General features: G+C 36.5%; 1 protein-coding gene across 4 annotated transcripts in view; it reads left to right on the top strand.

Annotated features, from left to right (window-relative positions):
• The window catches only part of LOC111159793 (fucosyltransferase 8), a 294,732-nt gene that overhangs the window by 87,160 nt on the left and 183,048 nt on the right, over positions 1–24,524 (top strand). For 3 of the 4 annotated variants that reach the window (XM_022522412.1, XM_022522403.1, XM_022522438.1), the window contains exon 2: positions 19,826–19,915. The exons of the other annotated variant lie outside the window; for it this stretch is intronic. The gene's annotated coding sequence lies outside the window, so the exon portion shown is untranslated. The remainder of the gene's footprint in view (positions 1–19,825; positions 19,916–24,524) is intronic. 4 annotated transcript variants of the gene reach the window in all.

Genomic DNA, 24,524 nt, shown 5'->3' on the forward strand with positions numbered 1-24,524 from the left:
TATGTATCCATAACAAATTGTTATTTTTACTAGTTTTATCTTTGTGCCTTCATACTAGATTCACAAGTAATCTACCCACCTTCATTACAAATTATAGTAATCTGAATTTAACTATGTATTTACTTTTGCCAGGGAGATTTTTTCTTTAGTTTGTCTTGTTGTTACTAATAAGCATTCTTTAGTTTGCAGCTTGAAGAAGTCATCTTAACATTTATTATAAAGCTGGTTTAGTATCAGTGAACTCCTTAAGCTTTTACTTTCCTGGAAGACTCTCCTACAACTGTGAAGGACAGCTTTGCTGGGGAGAATATTTTGGGCTGGTACTTTCTTCTTTCATGACTTTCATTCTACTTCTTTCTCACCTGCAAAAATTTTTCAGATTTTGCTTAAAAATTTCCTGATTATCTTATGGTGATCCCCTATTATGTAAAATAAATTTTTCTTTTTCTACTTTTAAGATTCTGTCCTTGTCTTTAACTTTTAACTATTATAATGAGTCTTGGTTTAAATTTATCTTGTTTGAAATTTTGTAGGTTGTTTCTTTTCCTGTGGTAGGTGTTATTCAAATAGGCTTTCAGTCCCTTTTTCTCTTTCTTTGCCTTCTGGGACCACATAATACATATATTGGTATATTTTATGGTGTCCCATAACTCTCTGAAGCTACATTCACTCTTTTTCATTCTTCTTACTCATTACTTCTCTAACTGGGTGAATTCCACTGTCCTGTCTTCAAGTTTGCTGATTCTTTCTTCCACTGATCTAATCTGCTGTTAAATCCCTCTGTTGAATTTTTCAGTTCACTTATTTTTTTTTTTTTTTTTTAAAGATTTTATTTATTTATTTGACAGAGAGATCACAAGCAGGCAGAGAGAGAGGAGGAAGCAGGCTCCCCTAGAGAGCAGAGAGCCCGATGCGGGGCTCGATCCCAGGACTCTGAGATCATGACCTGAGCCGAAGGCAGCAGCTTAACCCACTGAGCCACCCAGGTGCCCCTCAGTTCACTTATTTAATTATTCGGCTCTTTGTTTTGTTTGGTACTTTCCTGTATTTTTTTTTTTAAGATTTTATTTATTTATTTGACAGACAGAGATCACAAGTAGGCAGAGAGGCAGGCAGAGAGAGGGGGAAGCAGGCTCCCCGCTGAGCAGAGAGCCCAATGCGGGGCTCGATCCCAGGACCCTGGGATCATGACCTGAGCTGAAGGCAGAGGCATTAACCCACTGAGCCACCCAGGTGCCCCAACTTTCCTGTATTTTTAATCTCTTTTTTGAAATTCTCATTTAATTCATGCATTGTTCTCTTGATCTTGGTGAACATCTTTATGATCATTGTTTTTTACTCTTGATCAGGTAAATCACTTATTTCCCTTTTATTAAAATCTGTTTCAGGAGTTTTGTCTTGTTCATTTGTTTGTAACATATTTCTCTGTTTCTTCATTTTCCTTAACTTTCAGTGTTGACTTCTGTGAATTAGATAAAACAGTCACATTTCCCAGTCTTGATGGAATGGTCTCATGTAGATGAAGAATCTTATCATTCAGCCTGGCCCTAGCTCTTGGCTGTCTCTCAAACCTTTTGTGATTGTCCAAACTGCCTTCTTCATGGCTCTCAGTAGCTGAGAGTATGCCAAGATCTTTGTGTCCCCAAGTGGAGGATCAGTCATTGGCGTGTATGCAAGCTGAATGAAAGCTAGACCCTCAGGTAGCAGCTTTTAAAGTATGCAGGTAGATGTGTTTTAGAGAAAGATTGGGATCTGGATGTTTTTGTCTCCCCTGTCCTAAGCCCTGGGAGTTAACCAGTTAAGAACTGTTTCTTTGTTTGCTACTGTTTTGTGGGACATACGAATGCAATCCCTGCAGGCTGTCAGAACCAAGCAATCAAAGAGTGCATCCCCAGGGTGGCAGCCATAGTATAGTACCAGATGTGTGCATAACTCTTCTAGGAAGCTATTTGTGATTTGTAGTGATCTACTGGGAGAATGCAGAGATGGTGTCTGCTGGCTTCCCAGGTTTCATGGAAGCTTGACATCTGTCTGTACATGTATGCTAAATTAGAAGCCTCATGTTCTGGCAGCAGCTTTTAAAGTATGTAACTGGTCTCTTATTGGGAATGACTGGGAGATGAGTCTTTCTGTCTGCTCCTTGTGCATTGAGCCCGAGGGAGATAGCCACCATAGAATTATTTATTTGCTGCAATCCTGTTGAGTCTGCTAATGCAAGCTCTGGCCACCAGAGTTAGGCGATCAAGGGGTATGTCCTTTGGGTAGCAGCTGCAAAAGCCAAGCACTGGATGAGTACACAAACTACTTTCAGGAAGATACCAGTGAGTGAGAGGTGGGCAGAGAGGGAATGCAAAGATGGTGCTCACTGACCTTTCTGGTTTCTGGAGAAGACCTGTCCCTACATGTGTGTTAAATGAGAGACCTGGCCCTCAGGCTGCACCTTTTAAGATATTCAAATAGACATATTTCAGGAAAGAATGGTAGGTGGGCATTTTTGTCTGTTGCCTCTGTGCTGAGCTTTGGGGGCATAGCCACAATGAGTCTGTGGAGCCCACCAAGAACTATTTCTTTGTTTGCTATGGTTTTCTGGGTCTTGTGGACACAAGCCCCATTGGCTTTCAGAGCTAGATGTTTTGGGGGTCTGTCCCTGAGTTGGTGGAAGTCTTAAAAGTGACACTAGATATTGCGTTGAAACCCTTTAGTCTTTCCTTTTTTTTTTTTTTTTTTTTTTTTTTAAGATTTTATGTATTTGAGAGAGAGCATACACAAGTGGGCACACCGGGAGGGGAGGGGGGAAGAGGGAAAGAATCTCAGCACAGAACCCCAAGTGGGGCTCCATCTCATGACCCTGAGATCATGACCTGAGCCAAAACCAAGAGTTGGATGCTCAACCAGCTGAGCCACGCAGGCACCCCAGAAAATCTTTACTCTTCAGGGAGAAGTCGGTAGTTGTGAATTCTCTCCCAGTAGTATGTTGCTGTGCTGGGAGTAGGGGTTATGGAAAGAGTGTTTCTCAGTCTTTCCTACCCATTCAGTTTATGTTTTTTATTTGTCCTCTGTGTAGTAGTCACTCAGCTGGTTTCTGGATTAATTTCAGAGGGACTTGTTTCATGGTTAGATATGGATTCAATATGTCTCTGAGAGGAGGTGATTTTGGGATCTTGTCACCATCTTCAACTGAATCAGAGTTGTGATTTTCAAATGTTATCTTTTTGAATGAATAATTATTCCAGGGAATTAACAGAGATGCCAGTCATATCTAAAATATAACACAAAGTAAGTCTTAAAAGGTATATAACTTCATTTATGTTGCTGCATGATACAACTCTTTTCAGTAAATATACCATTAGAGAATACAGTAGTTCCCCTTATCCACAGTTTTCCTTTTCACAAGATTGAGTTACCCACAGTCAGCCATAGTCCAGAAGCAGATGGTGGTCCTTCTGATTTCAGAAGGTCAGTAACTAGCTTAACGCTATGTCAATACAATTTCTGTATCATTTGCTACACTTTATCTCATCATGTAGGCATTGTACCATCCCACATCGTTATAAGAAGAGGGGTGATGAGATATTTTCAGAAAGAGAAACCACATTGGTATTTTTATTATAGTATAACTATTCTATTTTATTTTTAGTGATTGTTGCTAGTTTCTTACTGTGTCTAATTTATAAATTAAACTTTTTCAAAGGTATGCATGTATAGGATCTAAAATAGTATATATAGAGTTTGGTGCTATCTGAGATTTCATTCCACTGGGGGTCTTAAAATGTATACCCTGTGGAAAAGTAGGGGGTAGTACAGTATGTTAGAATGATAGCAAAAGGCTTATGTTGTTTATTGATATCATACATGTATGCAATTTATGTCATAGACTGGTCTCATAGTTACACAAAATAGGTGGCATGGGGAAGGAGAAAAAAAAAATTATAGAGTTTCTGCAAAATTACCAAAGGAAAGAAGTGCTATATACTTTCTAATGTACTTTTTAATGTTAAAAAAATTAAAAATTCCAAAACCCAAGGACACTGAGAAGGTTTCTTGGACTTATATAACAATTTTTATCTATTAGTTGCAGAGCCAAAACAATAAGAAATTAATTTTATATAAAAAATAGCTTTTAACTATGAAGTCCTCCTGTCATTCTTCAGTTCGTTAAACTTACTTTTGGTTGTTATTATTTAAAAAAAAAATGTAATTAGGCAGTTCCAAGAAAGCTTCGGAACAGCTGTAATTACAGCTGCAGATTTAGTCAAAATAGGGGTTTTTAAAGGCTCCACTCCCCTTTTGCATCTCTTTCCCTCACCCTAAGTAACCCAAATTTAGTTGTAAAAGTTTTGGTGCACTCAGGATTCCTGAAACTGAAGAACCATATGTTTAACTGCATGCAGATGTGATGATTATATGTGACTCTTCATTAAGATTTTCCGAAACCTTTTTAGTTTTACTACTCTATGCACAGTTAAATGACTTTTATCAGCTTGTTTCTGTATTTAATTTTACAGATATATGTGTATTCCAAACATAGTTTATTAATTTTTATCAAGATTCAGGCATCTGCTAAAGCTACTTAGGGGGATAATAGTCTTTAAATTTAAATTTGAGCTAAATGATGCTGCTATTATTACAAGCTGACTGGGAATCTGTTACACCTTACGTCTATGTTTTTCTTGAAATTTTACTTCAAATATTTTTCAAAAATATTCCTTCAGGGGCGCCTGGGTGGCTCAGTGGGTTAAAGCCTCTGCCTTCGGCTCAGGTCATGATCCCAGGGTCCTGGGATCGAGCCTCACATCGGGCTCTCTGCTCAGCGGGGAGCCTGCTTCCTCCTCTCTCTCTGCCTGCCTCTCTGCCTACTTGTGATCTCTGTCAAATAAATAAATAAAATCTTTAAAAAAAAATATTCCTTCAAATTTTACTCTATAGGAAGTTAACTTTAACCTTGTCTAAAAACAAATTTGGTAAATCTTTAATTGGAGAAAGTTCTGTTATGATAAATCAGAAGTTAAATATACATGCTTGTTAGTACTCCCCTCACTCTTCCTTCCTTAGCTTTATGATCTAGGGATGTGGATGTCATTCTGAGGTCTGGTTTGCTGTTAGTCAGGGATTGGCCATAAGGGTTATGAAAAATATGGCTGAGCGAGGTTTGGGGCCAAACTCTCTGTCTCAGTTAATTGCCATCTCCTTAGCAGATGTTAGTTATGCTGAATATCATTCATGGACTACAGTAACTTAACTTGGATTCTAACTGTAATTTTGCAGTGTTATATTCTCAGAATTTGTTTAAAAATTGTAGTTATTTGTGGTTGAATCACACATAGGGAAATTCAAGAAGTCTTCTGCCAAAGTTAACAATTTAACACTTTCAGGCAGGTGAGCAAATGAAACATACCTGTATGTGTATACCACCATGTTCAAAGGGATAAGGTTACAAAGATATATGGCTCTTACCTTCAAGTACAGTGGGTAGAAAAGATACAAATATGTGCATTAGTTTAAGAAATCAACTTCTGGGGGTGCCTGGGTGGCTCAGTCAGTTAAGCATCTGCCTTCAGCTCAGGTCATGATCCCAGGGTCCGGGAATTGAGCCCCACATCAGGTTCCTTGCTCAGCAGTGAGTCTGTTTCTCTCTCTCCCGCTGCCCCTCTGCCTGCTTATGCTCTCTCCCTCTCTTCTCTCTCTCAAATAAATAAAATCTTAAAAAAAAGAAATCAACTTTTAGAGGGTAAATAAACTTGGATTTAAATCTCTAGACCAGGAACTCTTTAGATCTTAAAGAAATTCCAAAACTCTAGACCAGTTTTCTTCTACATGAGGAAAAAGATTCAAAGACGTGGAGTGAATTAAGTCATCGATTTGGAAATAAATAGGACATTTATTGGACATTCTAAATATGAACTCAAGAGTGACAAAGGTAGCAAGTTAACTTTGCTCTTAGAATCTTGGATGTCAGCTAATGTCGATTGATTGCTCATTGTAGGCACTTTTAGCGAGAAACTGCTAGTTCTTTCCTCACAGGAGTCTAAGTGGGAGTATCAGCAGAATGTGGACTTATATAGTAGGTTATTTTTAGAGAGATAAAATTGAACAAAAGCCATTTCAGAGAATACTCCTGAATTCAAATGAATGGTTTAATACATTCATTAAGACAGAATAAAGAACTGTATTTACAAAATTACATAACTTAAAACATAGATTGGCTTATTTGAGATTGAGTATAATTTTGATGATGAAGATACAACTAATTATGTAAAAATAAAGGGAGAAACTTAACAGAAAGAAACTATTAGGAAGGAAAATAAAACTGAAGCTTTAAAAAGATAGGAAAAATGAAATGTGAAAAGTAATTTAATTTTATTTAGGGACTGGCTACCTATTTATCTCATTACCAAAACTTGATGATGTCATTGTCTCTTCTTTCGTCTTCTTGCTTTCTCTACTGGTGCTCTCTGAAAAAGGCTGTAGTGTGGTGTGGTGTGTGATACAGGTCAATACAGTTCTGGGTTTGTCAGCAATGACCAGCATAGGCTTGGATTTAAGGTTTGTGTATTTAAGACATACAAAATGAATAATTTTGAATTACTTTAACTTCTGAGCTTCAATTAAGGTACTTCATGAAAAATGAGATTAGGTCTTGGATATGACTATAAGATTGTTAGAATAATCAAATGAAGTCACATGAAATGTTTTAAAAACTGAAGACTTCACGAGGTATATAATATATTTTTTATAATTATAGATTCAATCCAGCTTGACAAATACTTGAGTATCCAATATGTCAGAACCAGGGTTGTAGACTTTTGAATTCAGGAAGATCGAGTCCTGCGTAATTTGGGGAAGAAACAAAATATATAGTATATATAACATATGTATAATATATAATGCAAATGTCTATAATGTATGACAGAATATGAAAAGGGTAATAAGAGGTTCAGCTGAACCAGATTGTGGCTTAAGTTAAAGAACTGTGCCCCCAGAATCTGCTCGAATTCCATGAGACTTGGTATGCCACAAGTGACAAAGTGAATATTTTGACCTTTTCTTACATATCTTCTGTTTTTTGAACCTTTAAGTAAGAGTGGACAGATTTTTAACTTGCATTGTAATGTGGTGAAAGTCTAAACTTGGGCTCTTCTACTGGTTGCAGATGGGAGCTTACTGATTTTTTAGGTGTCCAGACATGAATCAGTAGCTGAGTCAAAGTGCCACAAAGAATGTATAATTTTAGATTTGGTGAGTATTGTCAGTGGGATAGGTTCTAGATTTTAATATCTGGGTTGGATACCTTGAAAAGGACATAGGTGATTAAAGGGATGCTTGAGGAACATCTATCCAACCCCCTTGAAGATAACTTTTACAGGGTCCCAGTATTACCCTGTTTCTCATAGTGAGGAATCTCTCTGTTATGTGATGAAGTATACTTTCTTACGAGCTCTTGTGTTTGGGATTCTTTGTTTTGTCAGACCAAGTGACCTGCTCCATCTGCTGTCTATATTTTTTACATTTTATTAGATATGCTAAAAGCTTGAATAAGGAGAGAACCTGTTGATGGGGCAACCAGAAATAGAAGAGGAGAATGATAGGTTCAGGAAGCAAGTCAAAAAAGGAAATAATAATGATAATAGCTAATACTTATGAACATTGAAGTTCCAGGCCCTGTTCTAAATGCTTTTCTTTTATTATCTTACAACAACGTATGGTATTGGTATTTTAATAGTAAATATGAGTTAAATGAAATATTAATTTAATGTTAAATGGCAATAATATTTATCCCTGTTGCAGACAACGCAGCTGAGCTATAGGGTTTTGCACAATGAGAGGCAGGGTTCATGCTAGGGATATTCGGTTCTGTATATCGAATTCTAACACTACCACATACTACTTGTTAGAGATGATCTGGAGGCTCTTTTGGGAAAAATTCTCAGCCTCCTCTTCTCTAAGTACAGTATTCATTAGAGATAAAAGATGAATATTTTAAGGCCAGTAACTTGGTTGGCAAAGGTAGGATAGAGGAGGTGAAATATAGAATTTATTCAATGTTTCAAGACTGAATGAAGGTATCAGAAAGGAAGGAACCTGAATATGCATATAATCTACTTTGCAAATCAGGCAGGAAGGGAATTTTGGTTAGGCTATTGTAATGAGATTTTATGATGCTACATAGTCATGAAAAATTGACATAGAAATAGTTTCATAAGAGCTTATGATTGATCACTAGTTTATAGACCAGCATTGTCCAGTAGAAATATAATGTGAACCATACATGTACTTTTAAATTTTCTGGTAGCCATATTAAATAAGGTAAAAAGAAACCGGTGAAAGTAGTTTTAATAATATATTTTATTAAACCTAATATATTAAAAATATTACCTGAACTGCTAATTAATATAAAAAAATCAATGAAATCTTTTGTATTCTTCCTACTAAGTATGAAATCAGTGTATATTTTACACTTACAGAGTTTCTCACTTCAAATTAACCATATTTCACATGCTGAATGACCGCATTTGGCTACTGACTACCTTACCTGACAGTGCATTTATGTACCATTAAAAGATAAAAGATTGGTTTGTCTTGTTATGTTCTTAAAACATTTCTGATTGAATTACAGATAGATGATTTATTCTCCCTGTGTGTGTATAACACACAAAGAGTAGAGGTTATGATCTGGGGCCAAAAAGGCATCACTCACTATTCAGTTGTGTCTAGAGAATTTGCTCAGGAGGGGAATATATTTTTAATATTTAGTAAGAAGGGATAAGGAAAGATTTACCAAACGTGTCTGCCTTCAGCTTAGGTCATGATCCCAGAGTCCTGGGATCGAGGCCCACATTGGGCTCCCTGCTTGGCAGGAAGCCTGCTTCTCCCTCTCACACTCCTCCTGCTTGTGTTCCCTCTCTCACTCTGTCTTTCTCTGTCACATAAATAAAATCTTAAAAACAAAAACCCATGATGTTTGTTAGTCAGCAACTCTGTGCCTCTGCCTGGGACCCTTCACAACCTCACTAATTTGCTTTTTGTGGGATTTAATGTTTAAGGTTATGTCCCTCAAGCAGGAATTTCTAAATCTGCCTTTTCCTACCCCCCCCCAAAAAAGATATACCTAATTAAACAGATCACTTCAAAATGACAAATCTTTCATAATTGGGGCGCTTGGATGTTTTGGTCCAGTAAGTGTCTACCTTTGCCTCGGGTCATGATCCCAGATTCCTGGAATCAAGTCCCACATCACAGGGACTCGCTTCTTCCTATCCTCCCCCTTGTGCTCTCTTTCACTGTCTCTGCTCTCTCTCAAATAAATAAATAAAACGTTAAAAAAAAATCTTTCTAATTGTAGAAGTATAATATGCATTCTTTGTAAAAATTTAGATAATAGAGATACCTACTTTTTTGTGTTTAATCAACAGATCTCCAGCAGAAGGAAGTGTTATCACTTTGGCTTCTTTCTGTAGTACTGGGTTCCTTGAGCTCTGTAGCATTCCAGTGAATCAGAATCTCTTTGGTTTGTATGGGAGAGGTATTCTCTCCTTAAAGGTGAGGGTGAGCAAATGGGAGATAGGTGTTCTCCCTGGCTGAGTTATATTTGTATATTGTTCTGTATTATGTACCATTTTATATTTAGCTAAGAGCTAAATTTTAATGCATTTCATTAAAAATCTGTCTAGAGAGTTATCTATAAATTATAAGGTTTGTAAAACTAAATAACCTCCATGAGACTTATATTAACTTGTTGAGAGTTATCAGGTTAAAATAAAATAAAATAAAAATAAAAAAATAAAATAAAATCTGCTCTTTGCAATTTTAACAGAATAGAATGTGCTTTTATCATTAGTAATTTTCATTTTCTGAATTTCTAGTTTTGGTGGTATGTGTATGTTATCAGTATATACATATCTTTTTTTGCATGATTAATTGTGTTTTGTTATGAACGTGGTTCAAGTGGGGAAGGTTTGTGGAAACCAGTGTCTAAAATGCTTGCGATTTTAGAGATAGCTGGTTGGAATAGGCAGGCTAGAAATGTACTTGGGAGGAGAAAATGATGGCCATTTGGGAGGCACTGAGATGAGGGGAAAACAGATGCTTTGAGAAGAGGTCCAAAATGTTTTAAGAAGTAAATGATTCATACAAAAAACTTAATCATTAGGAACATAAGCAGATTTTATAAAATTTGAGTAGAAAGCATCCTGAAGGAGAACTTTGAATTGCATATTTATTCTGTTCATATTTTAAGACGGGTGAAATATAGAAGTCTCCTTATTGTTTTGAATTCATCGACTACAACTCCTCTTGTGGTGTAACTAAAATCCCGTGGATTCTGTTCAGATACCTTTTTCCTGTACAGTTGCCAAAAGTGCAGCAGAACTACAACTCCTTTTGTGGAATTCATCGCCTTGTAGCTTCTTATACTCTTAACTAAGGATTACAGCCCTTTGATGTGGGAAGTCAAGAGACTTTGAGTTTGTAATGTTTTTGAGTTAAACAGCTTAATGACTTAGACTGGATTTCATTTACCTTTCTATTCATATTGTCTGCTGGAATGTTAACAGTCATACTGGCCCTTATCGTGGAGTTATTGCTAATTCATAATTTTAAAGTGCTGTGAAAATATTAAATACTCTTTAAATATTAAGTATTATATTTATTAGAACATTACTTAATATGAATTAGTTCACTCATTAACCCGTACTTAATTTTGGTTATTATAATTACCTATTGTTAACCACCCATCATAGTATATGCCTGTCTTTCAGTTCTTAGTCATATAAGAACATTTGTGAGACATGCTTAGGTCATGGTTGACCTGGGGATGATTCAGGAAAATTCTTGTAAAGTGTAGTTATGACTATAGAATGATTTTGTGCTTACTGTTGTTGTCCTGCTATTTCTGGAAGTTAGCCTAGGTTAAAGTAAAGAGTTCAGGTTTTGGAGTCACAGGTATCACCTTGAATCCTTTCTCTGCTCCCTAACTATCTCTGGGCAAATTATTTGCCCAGACAATTTATTAAACCTTAGTTCCTACAACTTGGAAGTAAGTAACAACCATGTCTTAGAGTCATTATGATTACCCCCACAAAGTAGACTCTTACTAGGGATAATAGCAGCTTACTGTTTCCTCCTTTTAAAAATTTATTTATTTATTTTTTTAATAAGATATTTTACTTTATTCATTTGAGAGAGAAAGTACAAGCGAGTGAGAGTACAAACAAGAAGGAGGGTCAGAGGGAGAGGGAGAAGCAGACTCCCCACTGCACAGGGATCCCAACACTGGGCATGTGTTCCTAGGACACTGGGATCATGACCTGAGCTGAAGGCAGACACTTAATCCACTGAGCGACCCAGGTGCCCCTCTGCGCCCCCTCTTCTTCTTCCTCTTCTTCTTCTTCTTCTTCTTCCTCTTCCTCTTCCTCTTCTTCTTCTTCTTCTTTTTTGTTATTTAATAAAGACTTTTTTTAGAGCAGTTTTATGTTCACAGCAAAATCCTATCCCCTGGGGCGCCTGGGTGGCTCAGTGGGTTAAGCCGCTGCCTTCGGCTCAGGTCATGATCTCAGGGTCCTGGGATCGAGCCCCGCATCGGGCTCTCTGCTCAGCGGGAAGCCTGCTTCCTCCTCTCTCTCTGCCTGCCTCTCTGCCTACTTGTGATTCTCTGTCAAATAAATAAATAAAATCTTTAAAAAAAAAAAAAATCCTATCCCCTGCCCCTGCACATTCATAGACTCCTCCATTATTAACATTCCCCACTAGAGTGGTGCATTGTTGTAATTGATGAACCTACACTGACATATCATAATCACCCAAATCCGTAGTTGACCTTAGGGTTCATTCTTCCTGTTGTACATTCTGTGGGTTTGGACAAATGTATAACATGTATCCATCATTATAATACATAGTATTTTCACAGCCCTAAAAATCCTTTCTCCTTTCTTCTTTTCATCTCCCTTGCTCTTTCCCTAACTTCTACCTGTGACAGCCCCTGATTTTTTTTTTTTTTTTTACTGTTTCCATAGTTTTGCCTTTTCTAGTATGTCAAATAGTTGGAATCACACAGTATGCAGCCTTCTCACATTGGTTTCTTTTTACTTTAAGTTTCCTCTGTGTCTTTTCATAGCTTCATAACTTACTCCTTTTTTAGTGCTGAATAATATTTCATATGTATCAAAGTTTACTTTTTCATTTACCTACTGAAGGACATTTCGGTTGTTTCCAAGTTTGGCAGTTATGAATAAAGCTGCTGTAAACATGCATATACAGAGTTTTGTGTATATATTAGTTTAGCTACCAGCTAGTTTAATGAGCATTTCTTTATCTTAGAAACTGTTATAGACTTTACATGCAATATATCATTTAATTCTTATGTCTGTAATAGATTATGTAAAGTTCACGGCCTATGGTAATGTATGTCCAACAACTGGTAGTTATTATTTTTTCTCTGTCTTAATTCCAAGCACGTAGTTTAATCAGAAGTTGAAGCTCTTAAGACGAGGGATGGGGTGAGTAGTCTGATCAGACCTAAAGGGCTTATAGGGAAGTTGAGAGTGGTTTGAATGTGCAGTATATATGGAAGTGTAATTTAAGGATAATCTGCATAATAATTACTTAGGAAGCTTGTTAAAATGTATAATTTTGGGTTCATCCTCAGAAACTCAGACTTTATGATTCAGAATCCCTGGTCATGGGCCCAGAAGTCTATAATTTTATGAGCTTAATATGTAATTCTGATTGACAATGAAGTTGAGAATCATCTTTTTAAGTTTATTCTTACTGATGAAAAAATTATTCAAGTGATTTTTAAATAGTTATTTTTCTTTGCTACAATAAGTTTTTTATTGATGATGGAGGTAGTAAATTTTTTTCGTTTAAGTTTTTACACATGATGTATAATAGATACAATTTTTCTATGTTATGAGGGTAGAAGGAGTAGTGATTACTCATTTGACTCGTATTTAGTAAACATAACTTATTTGAGGTATATTTTATTTTGCCATAGGTCACATTTTTTTTTTAAAGATTTTATTTATTTATTTGACAGAGAGAAATCACAAGTAGGCAGAGAGGCAGGCAGAGAGAGAGGAGGAAGCAGGCTCCCTGCTGAGCAGAAAGCCTGATGTGGGGCTTGAACCCAGGACCTGGGATCATGACCTGAGCCGAAGGCAGCGGCTTAACCCACTGAGCCACCCAGGCGCCCCAATTTTGCCATAGGTCATATTTTACTTTATTATTCAAATAATGTAGTGTTTTGGAATAGGGTAGCAAAGAAAGGTAGACTGAGAACACATACTATTATGAAGATAGGTGGACAGATGAAGAGAGTGGTTTTCTGGTTTTAACTAGAAGGAAAAAGTAACTACAAATAGGTTACATAACTAATATGGATAATTAAAACCTGATGGAAATTTTCAAGAGTTTTGGTATGGGTAATTTTGTTAGTCATATTAGTGAAAAGAGTCATATCAGGAATACTCTGCTTCTGTGTTTTTTGACAGTTGTCTTGTCTCCTAAAAACATGCTTCTTTTGGTTTTTTTCAGTGTTGGCTTCCTGAGACTCTTACTCCATTCTTTGGGAAATCAGGTTGCATCCTTACTGTGCTACACATGCATATTAGCTTTCTTTCTTTTTTCTTTTTCCTTTTTTTTTCTTGAGAGAGGGGAGGGGAGGGTGGTACAGAAAGAGAGGGAGAGAATGTTAAGCAGGTTCCATGCCCAGTACAGTACTTGATCTCACGACTCCAAGATCGTGACCTGAGCCGAAATCAAGAGTTGGGACACGTAACTGACTTAGCCACTAGGCTCCCTGGACCTCAACTTTCTTAGATTCTTCAGGTAAAACCTTACCCAAAGGAACCAATGAATTGCTTCAAGTTATAGTTTTATACTTAGGTATTTAGAAGAGTATATTCAGTGAGTCTTTGCTTTGATATTTTTAGTTCTCAAATCTTTCTGGCTCCATCATCCACTTTAGTAGCTCCTATGGGTTAAACAACTCTATTTTTAATAACTGTAGTTTTGTTCATTCTCAGTAACTAGGTCACCGGAGGTAGTGTACTTTTTTTTTTTTTTTTTAGGAGTTTGCTTGGGCTGAATGAAGTTAAGACATCTTAGAAATTTTTGCTTTCCTTTAAATACTCAGGATATAATTTTGCATATTTTAAATTCAATCTATTTGCAGGTACGATTACATTATTTACCTTTGAGAACTTTGGCTATTCTATCATGCTATTTAGAATTCACATGAATTATTACAACTTACTAGTAGGCCTTTAACTGACAGCATCGGACTTCTTTAAAAGTTGTCTTCAGTATTTTCAAAAGTAACATTTGGGTCTTACTGGGACTGAAATTTTTACTTCTGTTACAAGAGAAGCAGAGTCGACCTTTTGAAAAGTTAGGAGCACTGGAGTACAGAAGAGGAGAAAAGTCAGACTAAATTTATTTCATGCCTGTTTCATTGTGAAAAATAATCATAGCCTTTTTTCTTTACTTTTCTGAGGGTGGTGGCGATGGTGATAGTAGGAACAGTTGTGGGGGTGAATTAATGAGGCATTGAGGAGAATATATCTCCTAATGGGGGCTTTCGGTTATTTCCTAAGTGTAGATAACAAAGTGATTATTACCAAAAATTTTTCTTCTATGGGTTACTCTCACATGCAATATTTTATCCTATAATGTTGACCGTGTTGGCATTATAAGCAACCTCCTGAGTTATTGTCTTCTCTGTCATGTTCCTCTCCGTTTTAACTGGCGGCCACAGACTCATAACAGTGTTGATGTAGTTATATCACTATTACAACTCTGTTTATCTTTTTTTAAACCAGAGAAAAGCACACTGATTTTTTTTTCTTTTACTCTTACAGTGTTCCTATTGCCAATAATTATATTTTTCTCCTGAATGTTTTGGGATGGCATTGGTAAACAGTGTTATTTTGTGGTTAAGTTTAAGATAAGACTGTCTGGGTTCAATTCTCAGCTTTCCACTTACTAATTGTGTGACCCAAGGCAAGCTATTTATTTTATATAACTCTTTCCTGAGTTTTCTTATCTGTAAAACAGGGATTATAAAATTATCTACTTTATAGCGATATGTTGAGGATTAAATTATTTTGTAAAGAACAGTGCCTACAAACTGTATAGGCTGAATAAATACTAGTTATTATTAAATATTATTAAAAGTTATTCACTTACTAAAGCTGTATTCTTAGTATACCCTAGTAGACTTAAAGTATTTTTATTTTACTTAAAGTAAAAGTATTTAGGGGTGCCTGACGGGCTCAGTTGTTGGTGCATGCTGAGTTCAAGCCCCACATTGGGTGTAGAGATTACTTTAAAAAAAAGAGAAGTAGACTGTTTAAAACTTAAGAAAAATTTAACTTAGTTATTTTTAGGTTGGAGTCTGGACACAAACTCTCAAACCCTTTTCATACTGTTACCGAATGATTTTTTTTTTTCAAAACTCTAATGTGCATACAGATTACTCAGGGATCTTGTTATATTCTTAGTAAAACCTGAGAAGCTCCCTGTCTAATGAGCTCCACTGGTAATCTGGATTTATCTAAGTCCTTTGACCATACCTTGAGTATTATAGTTATGGAATGTTCCAGTAAGTGCTTCTCAGTCCCTCTGTCAGTACGTTATAAACATTGGAGTGGCTTTTTTTTTTTTTTTAAGATTTTATTTTTAAGTTATCTCTATACCCAACATAGGATTCAACTCATAATCTCAAGAGCGAGAGTTGTGCACTCTACTGACTGGCCATCAGGTGCCCTGTTTTGTTTTGTTTGTGTAATATGTCTACACTCCATCTTAGACCAGTTAAATCAGATCTCTGGCATTGTGTTCTGAGCGTCATCATCATTGTTACTATTTTGTTATTTTTGTCAAAACTTCTCATTCATTCTCATGTGTAAACAGCATTAAGAGCTACTATTTTAGTGATTCAAAGGAGAGTCAGTAAGCTAAGAAGCTCCATTTCATGTCTTCCTTTATTTTATCTTCATTTTATCATTTTAAGCATCTGTAGGGTGATGAAGGAGCGGTGGTTAGAACTCTTTAACTGGAAGGCAGCTAACATCCTGAAGTTTTTTTGGCCTGAGCTAAGAAGTGACTCCTTGAATCTCTCCTCATGCATCCTATTGCCTGTTGCTTTCATAAATTTTTTTGTAATTTCTTTCACTTCTCTCTAATTTGTCAGTGGCTTCCTGAAAGTATGATAACTCAAGCTCAGTATAAAACTTTACTTTAATAAAACAACAGTGGCAGAGGCAAAAAAATAAAGTTCCTTCCACTTCTTAAATTCTGTGATTTGTTATGTAAAGTGGACAACTATATTTGTTTTCGACTTTTTATTGACCTCTTCTTTATATTTCTGGGGATTAAAATGTGTTTTCTTTCTGTCATGATATTTGCTCAATATATTGCTTTTTTTTTAAAAGGGATTTTATTTATTTATTTGACAGAGAGTGTGCATGAATAAGCAGTAGGGGCGGCGGGGGGGCGGGCAGAAGGAGAGGGAGAAGCAGGCTCCCTGCTCATGCTGAACAGGGAGCCCGATGAGGGGCTCTATCCCAGGAACCTGGGATCATGACCTGAGCTGAAGGCAGACACTTAACTGACTGAACCACCCAGGAGCCCCCAATATATTACTTCCTCAAGTTGTGTTTCCTCATCTTTCTCAATCATACTTCTTGCATCCATTTCCCATCTTGCACCCATTTTGGGGGAGAGGCAGTAAATATTTTCTCATAGGCTGTCATGTTTTCAGAAAATAGTTTTCCTAAGCAATCAAGATCATGCTGGATTTTATTCTGTCTAGCCACTATATATCAGTTAGAATCTGGACAGGGAAGCAATCTACACTAGATCTTTCTGCCAAGAAAATTTAATATAGTCAATGGATTATACAGGTGTTGGAGTTGAAAGAGCAAAAGGGGAACATTGGAGTAACACAGAGATGATAATTGCAGAAAGCTACAACCATTAATACTGGGGGAACAAAAAAGGGCTTAGGAGTAGAGTTGGGGCTCAAAACCTCTGGAGGGAGTACTCTCTGGCTTCTGCTGATACTTCTGAGAGTGCTGGAAAAATTGGTGGCTGTCACCAACTGCTGCTGCTGGAGTGGAGGGCCTATGCTGGGGCAGTGCTGACTGGAAAAAGCAAGTTTCTCCAACTGCTCTTATTAGCAACAGCCAGCCAAGCTGGCTGGCCAAAGAGAAAAGTAGTTTCCAGAGTCTGTTTTCAGCATCACTATGTTGAGTATTAAAGGCTGGATTTGGAGCTAAAAGACAATAGCTGAATAATGAGCACATACAGCTTTCTCCTCTTCTGGTTACATGATGGCATGGGCCTTTGGTCTCTTGATCTCTTTCTGAGCTATTGGAACTGCTGTATGCTCTTAGAGTATAGGATTTGGAATGAAAGGGGTTGTTACTAAATTAACTCATCTAGTTCATGTGATTCAGGGGCATGAGATGGGACCACCTGCTCCAAGATAACTCTGTCATAGCCTTTCTTGGGATCTGAGATTTAATCATTAGATACTAATTTCTTTGTCTCTCAAGGGGTTTCTATTTTTCAAGATCCCTGATTTAAAATACAAAAATTGGGACACCTGGGTGACTCAATAGGTTAAGCATCTGATTTTCATAGGGGTGCCTGACTGGCTCAGTTGGGATCAAGCCCTGTGTTAGGCTCCCTGCTCAGCAGGAAGTCTGCTTGTCCTTCTGACCCTTCCCCTGTTCATACTCTCTCTCTCAAATAAATAAAGAAAATCTTAAATAAAATAAAGTACAAAGATTGTGGGAGCAATAATGATGCTTTTAAACCAAAGTTTAAAAATTGATTGCTTATTGGACAATGGTCTGCAGTAAGAACCAGTCTTTGAACAGATTATACCTTTTTTCTCATTCTAATCTTCCTGCAGAGATTCTCAAATATTAATACCTATGTGAATTATTTGGGGATTGTTAAAATGCAGAATCTGATTCAGTCTGTCCCTGGATAGGGACTGAGACTCTGCATTTCTGACAAGCTCCAATGGGAGGCTTAAGTTACTGCCCCTAGATTAGACTTTTCATCTCCTTTTGCCGCTTTGAAAACCACTGTTCTGGCTTACATCCCCTGCTGGACCTGGGTTTGAGTGGTTGAATGGTGAGTGATCATAAAGGAAAAGTTTTCTTGCAAGCTTAACTTTCTAGGAATATTTTGAGCAATCTTAATAGAGATTTATAAGCTGTTTCTTTCCAGGTGGAAAGAGAAGGACATATGCCTCTGAATAGGTTGAATTTTTGTCCATAATTTTGTTTGACTGCATCGTCTGCTCTGGATGCAGAGACATGTCTATCACGTGTAGTTTTCCTGGGTTCTTTTCAGTAATTTCATACATGTTTAAGGGGAACTGACTAATAGGAGATAGGATAGGAGGACAATTAATAAATTCATGCATGAGATATCTTGCCTTCATTAGAGCTGTTATTCTTGATTAAATAGAGCTATCTCTGGATTTCAAAAATTGAATTTGGTTTGAATTTCATACTAATTGCATTTCCCCACTTTTGACACTTTCATATACTTGTCTTCAAAGTGTAGGGTCTTGCCTTGATGCAAATAAGTGGTAGTCTATCTTTTATGTCTTTTATTTTTTAAAAGATTTTATTTACTTATTTGAGAAAGAGAGAAAGAGAGACAGAGAGTGTGTGTGTGCCCAGGGGTGGGGCAGAGAGAGAGGGAGAGAGACACTCCAGCAGATTCTATGTTAAGTGTGGAGCTGGATCCCACACCCCTGAGATCAGGACCTGAGCTGAAACCAAGAGTCGGAAGCTCAACAAACAGTGCCACCCAGGTGCCCCCAGATAAATGGTGGTCTATCTTAATGGAACTTTGAAGGCAGCCCAAATTTATGAAGTTGTTAAATGCTCTTTACATTTGGATTTTACTTACCAAGCCATACCTGGCCACATGAGTAAAACATTAAACTTTTATTCAATTGCCATCCTTCCAGATTCTCGCTTTGCAGCCACCTCATCCTCATTCCTGGATCTTTCTTTTTTTCTTTACAGACTTCGATTTTCAAAGATTCTAAGTACTTTCTTTTTGTCTGATATGAATATTATCCTTAAATTTTTAATTCAGGCTATGGATGATAATTCAGGCTATGAATAGAGAAATAATTGGCCCCTTTATCAGCTAAGGTGAAAGAGTTAAAATGAAAGTTAAGGACTTAGGGGATTCCTACAGGAAAGAAGGGTGAAAAAAACTCAATTTTAGGATCCTGAACAAAGCATTTTGATTGGCATATAGAGACCCTTGCATGTACATAAACGCCCATATTTGAATATTTATAGCAGATAATCTGTCAAAATTACTGTTATTTTAATTTGCCAAGCTTGGCTGATTGCTGCAGTTGGATGTTAGCTGAATTCTAGATGAGGAACTGTAAATATGATCTAGTGTGAAGCATGTTTTTGTCCTTGAAGCTGTTTAATATCCCCCCTTTGTTTGTGTGTGTGTGTTTTGTTTTTAATAGTGAGCCTTTTTGTATAGCTGAACTTCCATGTTGTTAAGGAAAAAATAAAGTGGTGTGAGAACAGTAAATATTAAAAGAATTTTTTTAGTTGGAAGAAAATTTGTTCACATTTAGTGATCAGGAATTGTTTAAATAGTTTTAACTATGTGTTCAGTCTTCAGAGGAGCTCTCTAGAGATTTCAAACGTAGGGACATGTATCTCATTTGAATAGCCTGTGAGATATTACGTGAGATATGTTTCATGTTAACAAAGAAAATGCATAATTGTAGGTAATTAACGTTATCCCTTTTTTTTCTCATTTTGCACAGTGATAATTTTAGTGACCCAGATTCAAGCAATAATATCTTCCTTGGGAAATACCATGTGGTTTTGTCAGTTTACGTTCTAGTGGAAGGAAGGTAAGCCGTTTTTCACAGTTAATATTGAAATAACTTTACTAATAAATCAAATTTTTCTCTTTGAACGTTAGAAAATCCTTTTTTCTTTAGGTAGGTAGTGTTCCTTCACCCAGAAAGCACTATATTATTTATTGATGCTGTATCACTTTTCCTCAAAAGATTATACTGATACTACATTATTTCAGCTCTGGAGATAATCTGGGACTTCCTTAAAAATCATGTGACTTTTTTTGGAGCAGGAGTACATTCTGAGCTCTGTCTGCTAGATTATGTTCCCGCAGCCATTTTCACCTGGATAGTTTATTTTTACATATATATAACCACTTGACATAATGAGAGAATCGTAATTTTTGTTTTTTGGTTTTTTCTTTTGATGTTTTCATTTATCTTTTGTGAACTGACATAATTGGCTCCATTTTTATTAGTTATTACTTTAGCTAGAAACTATGCTAATTACTAAGTCTTAGTTTTAGTTTGATTCTGAATTTGTTTTGGGATTGCAGGAATGTGGGGTCTCAAGAATATATTTTATGTTAAGCAAATTAAGAATGGAACTTTCAGAGCATTCCTTTCTTTCACAAGCGTCCATCTTCATTCTCATTTGACCTCTTTTGGGGTCAATTACTCTTTCTTCATATATTACTCTTTCTTCATATATATATATATATATTTTAGTATATATGTATATATATATATATTTTTTTTTTAACTAGCTACTGTGGTCATTTTTCCCAATGTTTTTTGTGACCATCCCCAAATCATTTCCTATGTCTTTCACCCTAATTCCTCATTATCCTCATAAGAAAAGTATTTATCCAACTTTGGTGGCTCTCCTCTGGCTGAAGAGCAAGATTATTAATGATTCCTTAAGATGTTACCCTTGTTCCTAATTTTGTAATGGTTCACCATCTGTTCAATATATTAAAGGCTTAGAAATGTGTATTGTACCTAATATATCACAGATGTGGAAACAATAATAATAAAATAAAGTTATATTTATGTGAAGTGAAGATACTGCTAGTATGTTCCCTTGGGTTTGGTTAGTCTGACATTCTTGCTATGTTTGGGCACTTATTTGCAACATGCTTTCAAATTTCTTAGAGTGAATTAGATATTTTCATCTTATTTAACCAGCATGCATTTGATTAAGTATGTTAAAACTCAGTTGAATAAAATTTAAGTCAATAATATAAAGAGTAATGAGCTGTTTTACAGTGTAATTTGGCAAAAAATTAGCTGTATTTCTTGTTATGAGAACAGTAGACAGCATCATACAGTGGACTACGATTTTCTAAGTAAATTAATTTTGATAAAGGTTAATTGCACAGCAATAGCAAATGCTGGGAATTGGCATCCAAATGTCAGATTTCACAGACAAATTTTAGTTTTTTACTGATTTTTTTTTTCCTCCAGAGGAAGAATATGAAAACTTAAGTTCGTTTAGAAGATATTATCATTCTATTTAGGAATTAAGAAATAGGCTTTATTTTTCTGCAAATTGCGCAGCAAAGATACCAGTGAATTACAGTTTTTACGGATAGATTTTTTTTTGAAAAGCCCCTATGGAAATCTAATATTTAGGTCTTTATTTAGGAGCTGTTTTTAGTTTGTAATCATAATTCAGGATCTAAATTATCCCTATAATTTGTTATTATATATGTGTTTTCATTGCTTCAGAAAGAAAGGATGGAGTATATTATTTAATAATTTGTATTTTGGTATTACTTATAGGGTGAACTCTACAATCAGTTGTATTTTAGGTAATTTATGTGCTGTTGAGACAAACACAGATCTCTATTTTCTCTCTCTCCTTAATAGCATAAGAGTGTTATATATCACTTTATCAGTTAGCAAAATGTGAAGGTAAAAATTGAAAATGGAGATTTTTCAGTGGTTTTTGGCATGCAAGTTATTCTATTTTAACAGTAAGTAAGAATCTGAACAAATTGAAAACTTTCAGCTTTCTTAGAGTTTTCATAGAGGTGAGGTCATAGGGCTAGCTGCTGTCCCCAAATTGGAGAGACAGGCAAATACAGAGAATGACAACTTATTCTAGCAGAGCATAGGAGTAGAGACCTCTAAGGAAACCAGAACTGGGTAGGGAAAAAACCTAAAATGTAATTAATGAATTGCCAGAGTCTCAGTGTGGTAAGTCTGAGGTAGAAACTCTAGGGGGGCCCAAGTATAAGAATCCCACATTTTTCATGGTTTTACTTCCAGCTCTACCATGTCTTCACAGAGAGAATTAGAGAAAAGTGCCCTGGTACTTCCTACATAGGAAGGGGAAATCAATCATTTTGAAATATGCCAAGGCATTCTGTTTTTCTTGACAAGATTTGCCCTAAAGAAAAGTTATTTTGTCAGTGTCTAACCTTTTATGGTGTTATCAGAGCCTAACTGACCTGGAGGAGGGGTAATACCCAACTCTAGGCTATTTTAGCCTTCCGTGGAGGGGAAGAAAAGTGTCTAATTCCAGCCATCCTGTTCCTCCTCTAGCCATCCTCTTTGTCCTAAGGGGTGTGTGTGTGTGTGTGTGTGTGTGGATGGTGAAGGTGGTGGTGCTGGAGGATTGAGAAGAACTTTTGAAGGTCATAACTTGGGAGCACAGACTCACTAAAAGACCGAGACCTAATCATAGAACACTTCTTTTACCCCACATTACTAATGCCTGTTTGCCACAGTTCCTTTTTTCCAGTGTATCATGTCTGGCTTCCAACAAAAAAATTACAAGGCATGCTAAAAAGCAAAAGTATGGTTTACAAAGACAGAGCAAACATCAGAATCAGACTTAAACACAGCAGGGATATTGGAGTGATCGGACTAGGAATTTAAAGCAATTATGACAAATATGCCAAGGGCTCTAATGAAGAAAATAGCCGGCATGCAAGGACAGATTGATAATGTATGAAATTCTAAGAAAGAACAAAAATGCTAGAAATTAAAAAATACTGTGACAGAAATGAAGAATGCCTTTGATGGGCTTCTTAGAAGACCGAACATAGCTGAGGAAAGAATCTCTCTGAGCTTGAGGATATGTCGGTAGAAACGTCTAAAATTAAAAAACAACGAGGGGCACCTGGATGGCTCAGTTGGTTGAGTATCCAACTCTTGGTTTTGGCTCAGGTCATGATGTTGGGCTTGTGGGATCAGGCACTATGTCTGACTCTGTGTGCAGCATGGAGTCTGCTTGAGGCTCTTTCTCCCTCAGCCCCTCCCCACCACTCTCTCTCTCAAATAAATGGCTAAATCTTAAAAAAGAAAAAAAAAAAAGATTTAAAAAGCAAAGAGAAAAAAGCCTAAAAAAAATTAAAAAAAAAAAAAACAAAAAAACTAAGAACTGTGGGACAATTTCAAAAGGTATAATATATGCATAATGGGAATACCAGAAAGAGAGGAAGGGGTAAAAGGAAAAGAAGAAATATTTGAAGCAATATTGACAGAGTATTTCACCAAATTAATATCAGAGTCCAAACCACAGATTCAGGAAGTTTGGAGAACACCAGGCAGGATAAGAGTCCCCAGAATTTCACCTAGGCATTTCATATTCAAACTTTAAAAAATCAGACAGGAGGTAATCTTGAAAGAAGCCAGAGGGAAAAAACACCTTATCTATAGAGAAGCAAAGGTAAGAATTACATCTGACTTCTCTTCAGAAATCATACAAGCAAGAAAAGAGTGAAGTGGAATAAAGTGTTGGGAGAAAAATCCAACAATTTAGAATTCTGTATCCTGCTAAATTATGCTTTAAAGAAAAGGAGAAAAAAGACTTTCTCAGATAACAAAGATGTAGAAAATTTGTTGCTAGTGGGCCTGCCTTATAAGACATATTAAAAGAAATTCTTCAGAGAAGGAAAACTGTATAGGCTAGAAACTTGGATCTACATTAAAAAAGGGGAAAACGTTGAGAGCTTGTTTGGAGGTTCTAGCAGGGGAGCGCAGCTACTCATATACCCTTGACCGAAGAACTGTCCTCTCCTCTATCAGGGAAGTTCGTCCTCTTCAACCGAGCACGCAGCTTCGGGAGGGACGCACATGGAGCTGTGAGGGAGGAAGGGGACACCCGCCTAGCCAGCCAGATCAACCGAATCAACCCTGGCGATCAATGGGGTGACAGATGTTGCAGCCAGATCGCCCTCATTGGATTGGGAGGGAGACAAACCATAAGTGACTCTTAATCTCACAAAACAAACTGAGGGTTACTGGGGGGAGGGGGTTTGGGGGGTGGTTATGGACATTGGGGAGGGTATGTGCTAAGGTCAGTGCTGTGAAGTGTGTAAACCTGGTGATTCACAGACCTGTACCCCTGGGGATAAAAATATATGTTTATAAAAAAAAAAAAAAACAACAAAAAACGGGAGAACGTTAGAGAAAGACTAGGTGAAGGGAAATAACTTTAAAATAACTTTTGAATAACTTTAACTTTTATTTTTCTTATTCTTAATTGACCTTACAGATAACATAATTTGTTTAAAATAATATTATCAACAATGTATTCAATGAGTGTAGCTTAAATATAAGTGAAATGAATGACAACAATGATACAAGGGTTGGGAAAGAGGAATTAAGAATATTCGTTATAAGGTACTTGTACTTCACTACCCATGAAATG

The sequence above is a fragment of the Enhydra lutris genome, unplaced genomic scaffold (genome assembly GCF_002288905.1).
Source record: "Enhydra lutris kenyoni isolate GAN:26980312 unplaced genomic scaffold, ASM228890v2 scaffoldscaffold4, whole genome shotgun sequence".
NCBI lineage: Eukaryota > Metazoa > Chordata > Mammalia > Carnivora > Mustelidae > Enhydra > Enhydra lutris.